General features: G+C 43.9%; 1 pseudogene; it reads left to right on the forward strand.

Moving 5' to 3' along the window:
• The first annotated feature begins 7,751 nt into the window (after positions 1–7,751).
• Positions 7,752–15,585, forward strand: LOC124697764 (annotated as a pseudogene).
• The last annotated feature ends 863 nt before the right edge of the window (positions 15,586–16,448 follow it).

Here is a 16,448-nt window from a genome sequence, read left to right on the forward strand (position 1 = left end):
GCTTATTTATATCTCTTTATGATTGCAATGTGTTTTGTATCACAATTTATCTATGTGCTACTCTAGTGATGTTATTAAAGTAGTTTCATTCCTCCTGCACGGTGTAATGGTGACGGTGTGTGCATCCGTGTTAGTACTTGGCGTATGCTATGATCGTGATCTCTTGTAGATTGCGAAGTTAACTATTGCTATGATGGTATTGATGTGATCTATGCCTCCTTTCTTAGCATGAAGGTGACGAGTGTGCATGCTACGTTAGTACTTGGTTTAGTCGTGTTGATCTTTCATGCACTCTAAGGTTATTTAAATATGAACATTGAATTGTGGAGCTTGTTAACTCCGGCATTGAGGGTTCGTGTAATCCTACGCAATGGTGTTCATCATCCAACAAGAGTGTAGAGTATGCATTTATCTATTCCGTTATGTGATCAAAGTTGAGAGTGTCCACTAGTGAAAGTATGATCCCTAGGCCTTGTTCCTAAATATCGCTATCGCTGCTTGTTTACTTGTTTTATCGTGTTACTACTGCTGCGTTACTACCGCATGTTTACTGCTCGCAATATTACTACTATCAACCGCACGCCTGACAAGCTATTTTACGGCGCCGTATTACTTGCTCATATTCATTCATACCACTTGTATTTCACTATCTCTTCGCCGAACTAGTGCACCTATTAGGTGTGTTGGGGACACAAGAGACTTCTTGCTTTGTGGTTGCGGGGTTGCATGAGAGGGATATCTTTGACCTCTTCCTCCCTGAGTTCGATAAACCTTGGGTGATCCACTTAAGGGAAACTTGCTGCTGTTCTACCAACCTCTGCTCTTGGAGGCCCAACACTGTCTACAGGAAAAGGAGGGGGCGTAGACATCAAGCTATTTTCTGGCGCCGTTGCCGGGGAACGAATCAAGACACTCCATCAAGCCCGTCAATCGCCATCAAACCTCCCACGTCAACCACGCGCCAGTTGTGGACAGCACTCACTCACTTGTGGTAGACTTTGAGGTAGCCTCCAAACCTTCACAATCTTGCCCGGAGCAAATCCACAGCCCGGATGCTTCCGGACTGCTCTTGCCCACCTAGGGTTTCCAAGGAACCCTAGGAAGCAAGCTTCTCGATGAATACAAGAGGGAATGAGATTTGGCTTGGTAGAACGGTAGATCGGGTCCTCCTCTAACGATTCCCCGGAGGGATTTGAGTTTGGGTGGAGGAGGAGGGAGATCTGAGGCTTTTGGTGTTTCTAGCAATGGAGTAAGAGAGAGAGAGCTCAAGAACAGCTTGTAGTGTAGTGCCTAACTGTTCGGAGGTAGGAGAAGGCCTATTTATAGTGTTCTTCGAAATATGGCCGTTGGTCACTTGCCACCTCAGCTTTTCTCTCGACAAACCCGGTCAACCGGACCACAGACCGGATTGCCCGGTGGTGAGGCCGGTCGGACCGGACCAGCGATCGGAGTCCCTTTGCGTCGTCCTGGAGCTCCTCCAGTTGGCGCCCGGTTGGCGCCCAGTTGGCGACCGGTCGACCAGGCCGCACACCGGACTCGCCGGTTGGTAGGCCGGCTAACCGGTCGGCAACCGGATCTGTTGGGTCCTTGTTTGGAGCCCGGTTGGCGACCGGTCGACCGGGCCGCGCGCCGGACTCGCCCCGGTTGGCGACCGGTTGGACCGGGCTGCAGACCGGATTTCTGCTGTAGACCCCTTTTCGATTGTTGTTGAAGTGGGGGGTCTCCTTTAGCCTTCTTGTTCCTTTGATACACCATTTATGCCTCTTTGCCTAATACCTGAGATTATCCTTATAAACATACTAGTACAAATGCCCGTGCGTTGCCACGGGTGCGGTGCATAAATGTAATAATACAACCTTGTAATGACATGTCATATTTGTTGCAAACTGCATAAAGAATGGAATCACTGTTCCTATTGTCCCTTTAATATTTGTGTAAACAGAATGTTGTCTGAAATCATAAATTCAGTCACCTGCAATTTTAATTTCCTTAATTTCCGTTGTTGTGAATACAATTGATCTTGAGTCATGAAATAAGCTACAAATTAGTTTTTCAAGATGTAAGAGAGTGCATATACATGGCTTGTCTGCACCTGGATTCCGCTAGCTGTTGCATGTTTTCAAGATGTAGAAGAGTGCATTTACCGCGTTCGTGAATACATGGCTTGTCACCTGCAAGATTTAGATGAGAAATGAAATTAGTTTTTCAGGATGTAGAAGATACACTAAAAATATATGGCTTGTCTTTTGAATTTAACTTGCCTTTTAGTAAAACACATGTCTTTTAACTTCAATCTCTTTTCTTGAGTTGTGTTTTGTTGTCGGGGTCACTTAAATAGGTCTCATAGCCCAACAAACTTGCATTTGAACAATAATCAAAATCTATCTATTAGGTTGGCATTTTGTGGATCGACATATGGTAAAATGACCAATGATAACAATAGAAGGCCGACATTAGAATCCACAATCACACAACCAATTTGTCATCTTTCAAGTCTCAGTTTCTCATGTCGTCGTCATTTAGTTTTAAGTCGAGAAAACTCAATTTTCAACAATGCATCATATGACCCTAGCAAGTAGTAATAAGAATTTGTTTCAAATAAAAAAAATGTCATGATACGGAGTGAGATGTATCTATCTAGGGGTGTTAGACAAAATAATTCTTGTATAGAATTTCATTATATTCTTTTATGATATACAATTTTTATAAAAAATTATCAACAAGTAACCTTAATAATTTTTTATTTCAAATCTTATTTCTTTTTTAGCTACCGTGCCACTTTAACTGTGCTTAATGCCTTACCATGTGAGAAGCACAATTCCTAAATCTTCACATAAAATTTGTTACTGTATAATATTATCCAATGATGATTACAATGTTTTGATGATACAAAATTTACTCTTCCAATAAAAACTACAGTTATAAATTTTATACTTCAGCTATTGTAAATTAAATTATTTGTCTCAAAAAAATCTATTGTAAATTAATTTACACAACTTTTTTAATTTAAAAGGGAGGGAGTTATATATACTGTAGCTGTAAATAAATCTCACTTAGCGTTAATAAAAGGAAAATGATGTATTTCCTCCGGAGGTTGCGTCCAGATTCCTGCATCCCTCTAATGTTCTTACCTTGGGCCCCACCAACTCCATTACGTACCTTATATGCTCGCATCTCGTTTTCTCCATCTCTCCCCGGTCCCCATGCACTCTGTACCGTGACCGCCCCCAAATCAACTGCCCCGCCGCTGGTTCTCAATACGCCGGGAGCGGGAGGAGGAGCTGCGGCGCGGCCCGTCTGGTGAGGGCACGGCCTGGGCTGCTCGCTAGAGGAGTCAGGGCTGGTATTTTTTGGGGGCTGCAAGCGCGGCGGCGGGTTTCAGAGGCTGCAGCGGTGGTTTCAAGGTAGCACGAAGATGGAGGCTGCGGCGCAGCGCCGGGCGTCCGCCGTCGTAGGATATGGAGGCCACGGAGGAGCCCGACGCCCTAGTCCTCCTAGCGCTCGCCCTCGCCGAAGATGGAGGCCACGGAGGAGCCTGACGCCCTAGTACGCTCGGCCTAGCGCACCGGCGCCGCCCTAGACCGCTTTGAGCTCGACAACGACGACGGAGGGACTGTGGTGCTTCCGCGCCCTGGGCCTCCTCGACCTTGATACCCGAGGCGCAGGGATTATGGCGCTGCCGCCCTGGGCCTCCTCGACCTTCATACCCGCGGCAGAGGGATTGTGGTGCTACCGCCAAAGGGTTCTCCAACAACCAGGATCGCCGAGGCGGGTTCGGAGTGTTGATCTCTGGTGCATACTTGGACTACCTCCTCGTGGAGGTATGTTTGAGGCGGATTGTTAGGATCACCTCATTCTTATCTCATTAGAAGCTTCTTGCTGCATTAGCTTGGCATGTAGTTTCGACTTGGTATTGAATTGGCTAAGGGCTCACTGAGATTATTCTAATGTTATGTGGTATTTTCTCAGTAGGTAGATATGAACAATGGAATCAACAAAAACAATGCGGAATGCATATCCTTATTTAGTTTTGTTGCATTTATGTTTCTATTGGTTTAGTAGTACTTATGTTTGTATTTGACATATGATCTTTACTGCATGAATATTACATTTATTGGATAAATGTTCCAATGTAGTAGCGTGTTCGAGCGCAATAATCATGTCTGCCTTAATTTTCTGATTGGATATAACCTCGGAGTCTTACTTTGGAGATGTTATAGGTCAGTTTATCGGTGCTTAACTGACACATGTTCTCATGAGCACCAATACATCTGAAAAGTGGGTCATTGCTCTAAGAGATCACACGTCAGGTCCTTTGTTTTCACTTATTCTTGCCTTATATTATTTCCGCGGGCTAACATTTGTGCATCATGATTGGGCAAACCAACTGCAGGAACATTGAGCTTAAACTTGTGCTTTCGGGACAAAGGGTTGCTGAATTCGATGCTAAACTTGTACATGATGATGGACATAGTTATGTTGTTCTTGGGATCCTTGCTCGTGTTCTACGAAATCTTAAAAGAGTGAGTTTTTTTTTGAACTTTTGATGCATTCCTTGTGAACACATTTATTTAGTTCTGGTTAGTGAGCACCTGAAGCCCGAAGGTGTAAATAAGAAAAATGCTCTTATACCTTGTCCTCTCATGTACCGTGTAGATGATGAGACCCTCACTGGAGGTTCTTCGCTTCAAACAACTCGCGCTATGGGATTACGATAAGCCTGGTGCAAGGTCTTGGTCTCGGATTTACTTATGGGCTTGCCATCTGTTCTTGTGCCTTGCAACTTTGGGTCTACACAGCCGAGGCTCACACCTAAAAACATACCTCTCGTGGACCGACATGCTCAAGCATCGTACTTGCTTCAGTGAATCACACCTACTACTGTAAGCATGCACACCTACTGACTTGACTGAAATCTCTTTTTTTGATTAATTGTGTGATGAAGCAATTTTGATTAATGAAACCTCATTCCCACCAAATCAGCCTCACATGAGCATATATCTTTACTACAAATCAGAGGCATAAGTTGATACATGGCATTAAAATTTGATGACAATATAGGGTAACTAAATATCATTCACCCAGCATCCAGCATTCAAATTCAAGCCACGGACACAAAATGTCATCAAAATGAACACAAAATGAACTGCTCTACAGCTGTTGTTAGGCACATTGCTTCAAGGTAAATCATGTCTTCCATTATCCATGCAAGTAGTAGGAGTAAATTGGTGCCTAATTAGAAATATTTTTGTCCCTTGAGCCGTAGTTTGTACTTATATATACAAGCACAACACATAGAGAACAAGGATTGAGACAAGAATTACAAAGTATTCCGTTCTAACAATAATCCATGACCACATATAGTCTTTGTTGTTTAGGAGAACAGGAACCCATCTCATGTACTCACTACCTTCCGAGATGTAGGGTTTTATAGAAACCCATTTTCATATAGGAATATCTAATTATAAATCATTGGTGAAAAAGATGTCCGTTTGTCGTACTTCCGCACCAAGACCATAGCACCCATGTAGCGACGCCTCTTGTCACGTGGACCACCGATAGATGTTCCCGACAACATTGTACGCTTTCCAATAGCATCGGCACTACCCTGAACATCTGTTGAGCTCACCTATGAACATGTGGTAGTCATAGAGTTAAAAAATACTAACGATAGTCATCAAGATGATGATTGACTTGACATGCATTAACATCATTTTTGAACGATATCATAGAGTTAAATAAATAAAATAACAAAGCATAAGCAAGATGATGAATTGCCTTACGTGAGCGATGTCTCCTGGTTCACTCTCTTTCTTATCATTTTTCACAATCTCTCCCATCTAAATATCAATTGAACACATATGTGAAAGGTAGTCATGGAGTTAAAAAATAATTAGATAGTTAGGAACATCATGAATTAGTTTGTGCACAGTTTAATTTATTCTTCTCTAATTCTTAAGTTTGCCCCTGGTTAAGATGCAACATTATAATCCAGTTCCTCTAAAAAAAGGCATTATAGTCCAGTTTGACTGCAACTCAAATGACTACTTTTAAGATGTTGAATTTAAAAGTGGATGATAGCAATGGTATGTCCCTTGAGCCTTAGTTTGTACTTATATATACAATCACAGTAGTAGGATGTACTTTTTTTTCATAATTCTCTTCGTGCACAGGTTGATTTGTGGTAACAAATAGTTTACAACAGTTGTAATATGATCATTTTTGGTGTGTTTTATCTTAGGCAGATAATTAAAGATAACGTGAATATGGCAGTACCATTATCTCATATCTGAATGGCTTACCTAGTGGAAATGAAATTCAGACAATAAAATCAAAAGTATTCATTCTAATATGTCCTCGTGACTGATGAGTACAAAAGCTTGTATTGAAAATAATGAACTCGGTACCCAGATTCAACAGAGAGTACAAAAGGTTGTATTGCAAACATACATGAAGATAAGAATAAATTGAAATAGTTATAAGGCCGATGTCAACATGGAAGAGAATAGAAACAGAATCCAGATCAGTTTGGCTCTAGTTAATCTGCAGCCAACATGTCGATCATTGTTCCGTTTTAACATTCTAACTCACTCTACAGTACTTCCTCTCTAACTAAGCAAATATGCACTACATATAATAACATATGTTTGCTTAGTTCTGCCAAGTTAAATTTAATACCTGCACAATTGGTTCATCTTCTTCAGTACAATGCACATAAACTATGTATGAAAGTGTTATATATAGCTGCAGTTGTACATAATGGAAGATCTTTCTCACATGTCACCATAATAAGTAATTTTAATCTCTCCGAATATTTTACCAAGGACACATTGCTCTACTAATGTTTTTACCATTGCAAAATCTATGTATCTCTGGTACTCGTGGTAATGCTAAGGCAGTTTAATTTTTATTGTATTCTCTAATTCTTCAAAAGTATTTCAGAAAAAGCATGCCTAATTCGAGAGGGGGAGAGGGTGTTACATACCTGAACTCCCTGAACTTCTCTGATGATCCGCCTTGTGACACAATGAAATTCGGGAGGGACATGTTGAACTCCAGATACACGAGATCTCTAGCCCGAGCCATGGTTCAGTGTACCCTTTATATGACTGATTCCTTCTCGCAATTATGGGGTGATTATGGGAAATGTTTTAATTACCATAGCGTAATGTATGGGTCGAGTTAATTTTGGCACTCGCCGAAGTATTGGGGCGAGTTGATTTAAATTATATGTTCATCGAAATTTAGGGGTTTATTATGTAATTTGTGGGAAGGTGATATTCTATTACTGTGGAGATTACATACCTGAGGAAGGTAATTTGTTAGATTAACATAGCGTGATTCCTAGGCTGATGATTCCTAAAGCGGCCAGGCTGATTAAATGCGCGAGTTGCCTTGTGATTTCCTTGTAATTTCCTTGATATTCTGGGAAGGTAAGGACGACCAAAAGGACGACGAAAGTAGGGGGAGAAGGGAGAACACGTTCATTCTTTTTAAGTAGTAGAAATTAGGCCAATACTCTAGCACGGTGTCATTGTTACCAAAATAATGGATAAGGGTAAAATACCCTTACACTCGGCCTCTTGGGTTTAAGGATCCGACGGCTGCGAAGTGCGAATTGCAATGGTCTAAATGGGCTACGAAGGGCCGGAGTTATGGCCCATATGATCCACCTTAACGAAACATCCTAGCCCGTAAGGCTCAATTTGTGGAGGCCCATCTAAACCATCACCCAGGACAGTTGCGAATCCATGGGCTTTGGGTTCAGGGCCTCGCCGAGCAAAGCATCCGACGCCGTCGACGTCGCCGGAGGGCGCGCGGATGCCATCTCCGCCGCTTCTCCTCTCCCACCATGCCGCCGCAGCACATCCTCCTGATTATCGTCTGCCTGTTCTCTTCCGTGAGCAGGCGCGCCTCTCTCGCTGTCTCCATCCACGCCTCTTCCCCGTGCGTCTCCATCCACGCCGAGGAAGCGAGGGCCCTTACCAGGCGCGCCGGGCTGCGGCCGCCCGCGTGGTACGAAGTCAAGATCTCCTACCCGGCCTCCGTACGATCTCAACCTTCCTTTGGCTGTGAAGAAACAAGGAACCTTGTTTCTCCAGTGAATGAATCCGTTGCAGTTTGTTGTTCTTGAAGGCGTTGCTTGTGGTTGCAGATACCCCGTCCAGATTTTCAGTTCGGCTGGTGAATGATCCTGATGCTGTGGAGGATTTGGGGAGCAAAAAACAGGAGGGCTGCTCAACACGGAGAAGATAATTGCTGAGAGCACCGAACCGGTTAGTGTTCGGCAAATTGTTAGCTGGATGCAGAACAGGAGTGACGCCCCCTGATGGGATGATTTATAATGTATTTTCCTGATTGAATACAGGTTTATGTTCTTGTCACGGTGGAGCCTGAAGGTGTGGTTGCGAAGCCGAATATGCCCGAGAGAGAGATTTCCTTGTTCAATATTGGTAAGCTTGTGCGGGTTGCTGTTTCTTTACATTTCAATTTTCCTAGGTGATATTCAAAACTAATAAGCCATAGCCATTAGTTAGCTAGAATGCTTATAGTGTCTTTTATGTTTCACCTGCCATGTAATATTATAATGAGATTAATCCAGCTAGGACAGAAAGTTTTGTAAGTGTAACTACCATGCTGAGCTTACCACTATATTTGATCTGGTTCATAGTTTTATCCTATCAGCCTAGAAAATGAGCTTTTGCTTTCAGCAGCATCACAAATTTGAAACCGCTGCGCTCAGTGCTCAGTGTCATATCCCAGTTTATCTAGGGGGGTAAAGCTCTTGAAATTTGGTGAACATCCTTCCATAAAATAAATATTCCTGTACAACCTAACCTAAAATATTGATACAGAATTAATTGTATTGGTGAAGTAGATGATATGCCGACAGTACTATTCGACGATATTGACATAAACCACCTAAAGTAACCACTTGAAGAAAAATTAAATTATTGTTCACTAATCTAACAGACTAAAAGTTTATAGAAGATCCTCCATTTTGTTTTTACTGTTCACCTTTTCTTTATATGCAATCTATGTGTCCTTATATGTTTGCATGACGACAGTATTCTTTTGGAACTCTAGTGAATAGTGTGCTGTTCTACAAAGTTTAGTTTAGTATGAATGTCTTCCATTCCCATTAAAGAGTGAAGCATTATTTTGTGTCTTCTGGCCTTAAAATATAAATACCTAAATTCCAATTGCCACTACCTGACTCCTGACCAGTTGAATCTTATCACATCTGAATTGCATTAGCACGATTGTACCAAACTCTGCTTCATTTGTACGCAATCATACCTAATTATTTTGCTCCCCTCCTCTATAAAAAAGAGGACAGAATAAAATGCGCTCAATTTGAGAATGAATATTTCTGCTGTCTCTGAGTTACGCAGTATGATTTTTGTAGTTAAATGTTCTTTTAGTACTTCGATTGTGAAGCTTCTTACACATTGATTCCATTTTGTTTCAGTGGCTGTATTTTTACAGAATGGAGAGGTTGAGAGCTCTACCATTGAGCTAGACGACTCCTTTGATGATACCAGCATGTGTTTTGTGCGACGTATCCAGGAGTCTGAGGTTAAGGAGGCGTTAAGGAGGATGAAAGGAGGCAAAGCGATGGGTCCTGATGGTATCCCCATCGAGGCGTGGAGAGGCCTTGGAGACGTAGCGATAGTATGGCTAACTAAGCTTTTCAACCTCATTTTTCGGTCAAACAAGATGCCCGAAGAATGGAGGCGGAGTATTTTAGTACCAATCTTCAAGAACAAGGGGGATGTTCAAAGTTGTACTAATTACCGTGGAATCAAGGCTGATGAGCCGTACTATGAAGCTATGGGAGAGAGTCATTGAGCACCGCTTAAGAAGGTTGACAAGCGTGACCAAAAACCAATTTGGTTTCATGCACGGGAGGTCTACCATGGAAGCCATCTTCTTGGTACGACAGCTGATGGAGAGATACAGGGAGCAAAATAAGGACCTTCATATGGTGTTCATTGATTTGGAGAAGGCCTATGATAAGATACCTCAGAATGTCATGTGGTGGGCCTTGGAGAAACACAAAGTCCCAATAAAGTACATTACCCTCATCAAGGATATGTATGATAATGTTGTGACAAGTGTTCGGACAAGTGATGGCAACACTAATGACTTTCCAATTAGAATAGGGCTACACCAAGGGTCAGCTTTGAGCCCTTATCTTTTTGATTTGGTGATGGATGAGGTCACAAGGGATATACAAGGAGATATCCCATGGTGTATGATCTTTGCGGATGATGTGGTGCTAGTCGATGATAGCTGAGCGGGGGTTAATAGAAAGTTAGAGTTGTGGAGGCGAACTCTAGAATCGAAAGGTTTTAGGCTTAGTAGAACTAAAACTGAATACATGAGATGCAGTTTCAGTTCTACTAGGCACGAGGAGGGAGAGGTTAGCCTTGATGGGCAGGTGGTACCGGAGAGAGACACTTTTCGATATTTGGGGTACATGTTGCAGAAGGATGGCGATATTGATGAAGATGTGGGCCACCGAATCAAGGCTGGTTGGATGAAGTGGCGCCAAGCTTCCGGCGTACTCTGTGACAAGAGAGTGCCACAAAAGCTAAAAGGCAGGTTTTATAGGACAGCTATCCGACATGCGATGTTATATGGCGCGGAGTGTTGGCTAACGAAGAGACGACATATCCAACAGTTAAGTGTAGCAGAGATGCGCATGTTGAGATGGATATGTGGCCACACAAGAAGGATCGGGTACGGAATGACGATATACGGGAGAGAGTTGGGGTAGCACCGATTGAAGAGAAGCTGGTGCAACATCGTCTCAGATGGTTTGGACATATCCAACGGAGGCCTCCGGAAGCGCCAGTGCGTAGCAGACGGATAAAACGCGCTGAGAATGTTAAGAGGGGTCATGGTAGACCAAACTTGACATGGGAGGAGTCCGTTAAGAGAGACCTGAAGGTTTGGAATATCGACAAAGATTTAGCCATGGACAGGGGTGCGTGGAAGTTAGCTATCCACGTTCCGGAACCATGACTTGACTTCGAGATCTTATGGGTTTCAACTCTAGCCTACCCCAACTTGTTTGGGACGCTTGGTTGTTGTTGTTGTTTGTTGTTGCCTGTGGATACTAGATAATTTTGGTTTCATTTTCACACATGCATTTCTGTGCCTGTGTCTCTTCATACATACAATTGTCGTCACTTCTGTGGGTAGTTTGTTTCTTAACAGTAGAGCATTTGGATCTATATGCTAGAGAGCTGCTTTCTATGTTGGAGCACCAGTGAGATATCATACTCATTATATCTGAGAGCCGTCAATGTTTTTCTTTCCACATACAGTTCCTCTACTCTTTGCTCCCGTTCATCCACTGTTAATTGTAATCCAGGCTAAAGGCTTTATCTTCTTAATGCCTTGTTTTATTAGTGTTATCATATGTTCCCCCATGTTTGAGTTATTCTTACTGTGATGTATATCTCTCCGTCGAGTGCTTAGACTGGTGTCCCAGTGCTGGAATGCTTTTATTGATCATTTAGCTTACAAGGTGCAAATACATAACTCACTTGTAAGGGGCAAATAACCTTGAAAAATATAAATAGTTTCACCGGTAGCTCAATTCAGGACACTAAGTTAGGTTTCGCACGTGACAAGGTTAGTCATAGCGAAAAACAGCTTTTCCTAAGTGCTAATGTATGTCTCTTTTTGTTAAAGAGAACATTGGAAGATCTTCATCAGAAGGATTTATTCCCTTGCAACCCAAAGTCTCTCCTTAAAAGGTCCGTTCCCGTGATGTACTACTTTCTGTGGTTCAGTATTTGGTAATCATATACAGTAACTTTCCTTGCTAGTTACATTGTGTATATATTGGATTATTGGCTCACGGATTACATTGTGTTTATGATATGATCTGAAACTTGAATTGGTTGAATCTTACAGATAAGGAAACTTGAGGCGTCAGTTGCACCGAAAGTGGAGTGCTTGTAGATATTTTCCGATTACCTTCTTAACTTGGCATAATTGGTACTGGTTTGGTGGTAATTACCGTTCGTTCACTTTATCTTCATACGGTGCTTTTCTCTGTACGTTGGTTCGATGAAGAACAGAGAAAAATTGACTAAAATAAATATAACATAAAGAATGTTGTAATTAAATACCAAACAAATAAACTCTGTTTAGTAGCAAGGCCCCAACACTTTCCAAGTTTACCTTTGACAAATAATGTCATACAGGAAGCCTTTTCATCTTTTAAAAAAAGTAGCTCTAGCACATCCTGCATTGGATAACGAGTAGACAGAGGTGAAAATTAAGTTAGTGCTTAAACGTGCCAGAGGTGCTAGTAACATGTGCCTGCCATTCTCTGATTACCTCGTAGTGATGGATGGCTAACTGGCCAGCCGTGTGCTAGCTAGGATTAACAGGCTATTAGCTAGCTGTAATTAATTGTTTGGCTTGTTCTTTTGTTGTGGTTCATCTCCTCTCCTCGGGAACAATGGGAACCGGCCAAGAAGACGAGTGGCGGCTTCTGCGAGGGCCGTGGGATGCAGGTCACTATTTGGTAAGCCAAGCAACCTTTTTCCATCTATAGATATAGAAGGACTAGTTCCTATTTCCAATAAAGTGCAATTCTCGGCCTCCGGCTTCCCCAAGGAGATACCCTCTTCCGCCTCCGGATACGCAAATCATGGTGACACTCTCTCCAGATCTGCAAGTCATGGCGACGCTCTCTCCAGATCTACCGGACGAACTTGTCCATGAGATCCTCTTCCGCCTCCCGCCAGATGAGCCCGCATGCCTTTTCCGTCTCTCCGTACTCTCCAATCCCTGGCGCAGTCTCCTCTCCGATCCTGATTTCCACCACAACTACCGCAAGTTCAATCGGTCGCCTCCTATGCTCGGCTTCATCTACAACAGTGAGGTGAGCTCTGTCACTCACTTTGTCCCCACCACAGGGCCCTGCCCCCCATGCACTTTTGACCCCCAGCCGGCTGACTTCATCGTGTGCGATTGCCGCCACGGCCGTGTCCTCCTCGACAACGGTGAGGTGTCCATGGAGCTTGTGGTCTGGGACCCCATGACGGGCCGCCGAAAAGACCTGAGCGACCCCTGCAGGTCCTTGTTCTATCTCGGGACCGCGGTGCTATGTGCTGTGTACGGCTGCGACCATGCCACTTGCCACGACGGCCCTTTCCATGTTGTTTTTGTTCGTATTGATGCAGAGGCGGGGAGCGCAACCGCCTACAAGTACTCGTCGGAGACGGGTGACTGGAGCACGCCGACGTCTGAGCTTGCCCTCTTCGACGAGCATGACATTGTCGTGGAGCCTGACCTCTTCGACGAGCTTGGCCCCGTTGACGACGGTGCTGCGTTGCACAGTGTGCTCGTTGAAGACTCCCTCCACTTCCTCCTTATGTCTGGGCCACAAGGCTCTCGAATTCTCAAGTATGACGTAGGAAGGCATTTCCTCTCGGTGATCGTCCTGCCGGCGGCTGTTCATTACCGGAGCACCATTCTCATGGCAACAGAGGATGGAAGGGCTGGGAGTCGCCCACCTGGACAGGCTTATCCTTCACCTGTGGTCAAGGGAGGTGGGTCCTGACGGAGTTGCAGCATGGGTGGAATATAGAGTCATCGGCCTCATGCCGTTTCTCCCCATTGGAGATCCTGCGATCAAAGTGGAGTTGATTGGCTCTGTGGAGGGTGCCAATATCATCTTCGCCACCACAGCTCTTGGCGTCTATGCTATTGACCTCAAGTTGCTGCGGTCAAGAAAGTTGTGTGAAGGACAAGCCATTCGACCGTTCTTCCCCTTCATGAGCTTCTACTATCCAGGTATTGTTGCTGTAATCCTTGTATTGCAACGTCTAGCTAGACGTGCTTTTGCTACATAATCTAGCATTCTAACTAGTATCCCGTTTTCTCCTTTGATTCATTTTATTATGGTCTAATCTTAGACCAATGCACCAAAACATTGGGAGCCACACTAACAAAACTTGTTCAGTTTCTGCAGAATGGCAAACTGGAACAAGTTTTCTGGCACGGGCATCGGTTGCTGCGCGTCACCGGTGATGTGTTGGACAGACCCCTGTGGTGTGTCTCACCAATAAGATTGATAATGTCATAGAGTCAATTAAGGGTTTGTGACGTTGTAATGAACTATTTCAGTACTAGGTGTTTTGGTGGCACTTTGTTGATTTCTCATGCTGTTTGCTTTTGTGAGTAATGTTACTTAACTAAGTTCCATAATTTTGTCAACTGTGTCGGTGCGCGGGTGCGTGCCTGTGAACTTGCTATATGCTTTCAGTTAGTTGATGAAGTTGGATGCTTTGTCTTTTTGGGTTGGTTTTGAGCTATTGTGCTGTTTGGGTTCTTTCCGTTTTGGAAAGTAAAAGACTAAAAGGTATGATATATTCTAATATTCTATCTTATCAGGTATTCATAACGTGTTCTAGTGGCAAATTTCACAGTGATCTATCCATTCACTTGAGTCTTCTGCTGTTGGTATATGGTTTGGAGCCTTAAAGTGTTTTTATAAGTTGTGTAAACAGCAACATATCTAATATGTGTTTAGCGTAATGTCTTGTTTGAGAAGATGTCCGTTTCATGCTTGGCGTGGCCAATATGAAGTTGGATGAATGTATACGATAAGTTTAGTCGAGTACTGCAAAACCTCAAGAAATGTCGAACGGGTTTGGAGCTGACATGGGCAAGCTATGTGAGCTGCTTGTCTGCGTGAAGGTAATAATTTCAAGTGCTTGCCCTGCAAAATATGTGACCGTGTGCAAGGATTCAGGCTTGTGCCGTATCCTGTACAACTTAACTGGGCTCAAGGTTTTCAACATCCAGCTGCCTAGTCTTTGCACCGCTATCTTCGATGCGGCCAGCAGCTACGCGGTGGGCAATGGTGAGCGGGCTTGTTTCTGACTAGCGGTTAGATGGGACCAAGGTGGCGGAGTTTGTGCCAAATGTGGCTAGGATGCTAGCGAAGAGGTCCATTACTTGCACCGTAAAGGAGAGCCTATCAGGAGTTCAGGGCAATGTTTAAGACTGTGGACCGGACATGGGCGAGGAGGCCCTCCCTGAGTCCTTGCTGCGGCGAGGAAGGACACATTGCCTCCCAGTGTGTCAACGACACGTTGTGCGTCCGCTGCGGCGGCTCTCAGCACACCAGCAGGGACTGCAAGCGGCCCGAGGCGACTCTGGCTCCCCACCTCCACGTCGCGACGCCCCTCCAGTCCGCGCGGCTGCTACTGGGATGAACTTATCGGGATCCCACACTTTGCCTGGTGGGTTGGAATCGCAGAACTAATTTCCATCGTGTTGGCATCGCTAGCACCGTATTACCTCCCTCTCCACAAGCTGCTTAACTACGAAGCTGCAGGGTCCAGCGACGCTGACGCAGCTAAGCTTTTGTGGCCAACTGGAATGTGCTGTATTAATGTTCACTTTCAGCCGTAAACGAAAAGTTTTCAGTTTTGCATCGCAAGCCAGGGTACATGTATCTTCTTCTTTCTTCTTCCTCCCCCTTTTGCCTTGTAGCAGACAGCAGCTGTGCGGGCATCCGATGTGGACTGCACAACCCTAGGCGTTCAATGCTAGATATATCGTTTTGGTCTCGTACGGCCACCCCATCAATGTATCGAAATTCAGTTTCATTGTATGTGTTTGCCACTTGGAAGAATAATGGACCACAAAATTCCCATGGGTTTTGGATGCTGAGTTTTCCCATCTTCATCTTACTCTTGTGGGATTTGAAGGGGACCCGTCTCATTCGCATATCACATCGCCGTGTGGCAGAGGTCAGTGGTTAGCAGTTGACACTTACTGATGGATGGACATGCAACAAAGCATGGTTATTGTTGGAAGAAAAATAAGAAGAAATATGTTGTGATCCTTGACTGTTCGACCTGTGCGTCGTCTGGAAAGATGATTCTGATAGCAAACCGTTAAAGCTTGCACGGTCACGGTCTCATAAGATCCTGGGCTGTCTGTCTATTATACGTGTTGGCCATGAATGATCCTTTTTAAGGCGACTCTTGTCGCAGCGACGAGACGACCAAGTAGAGACAACATCGTGATCGCCCGTATCCATCATCGTCATCACTCGCAGTGGTGCTTCAGAATTAAGTCGAAAAGAACTCGTACCGGCCTATGTGTCTGGCCTCAAGTGGGAGCAAGCCCACGAATACCATGGTCCACGGGCGCTTTTTTTTTCAGGTACTCGCACAAAACAATCGAAGGTAAAGTTTGGAGAAAAGGAGAGACATAGATACAGTATTAAAATTTGGTTTTGCTATTTCTCAAAATTAGCTTAATTTTATATCAACTCTAAAAATCATAGAGTTGCATCGTGATTCGTGCTAGCTACGAATTGCGACATGTGTTACAACTTACAACATAGAATTTTCCAGTTACACATGGAGTTGCAACTAAGAAAAACGCACATGAACGGTTGC

The sequence above is a fragment of the Lolium rigidum genome, chromosome 3, assembly GCF_022539505.1.
Source record: "Lolium rigidum isolate FL_2022 chromosome 3, APGP_CSIRO_Lrig_0.1, whole genome shotgun sequence".
NCBI classification, from domain to species: Eukaryota; Viridiplantae; Streptophyta; class Magnoliopsida; order Poales; family Poaceae; genus Lolium; species Lolium rigidum.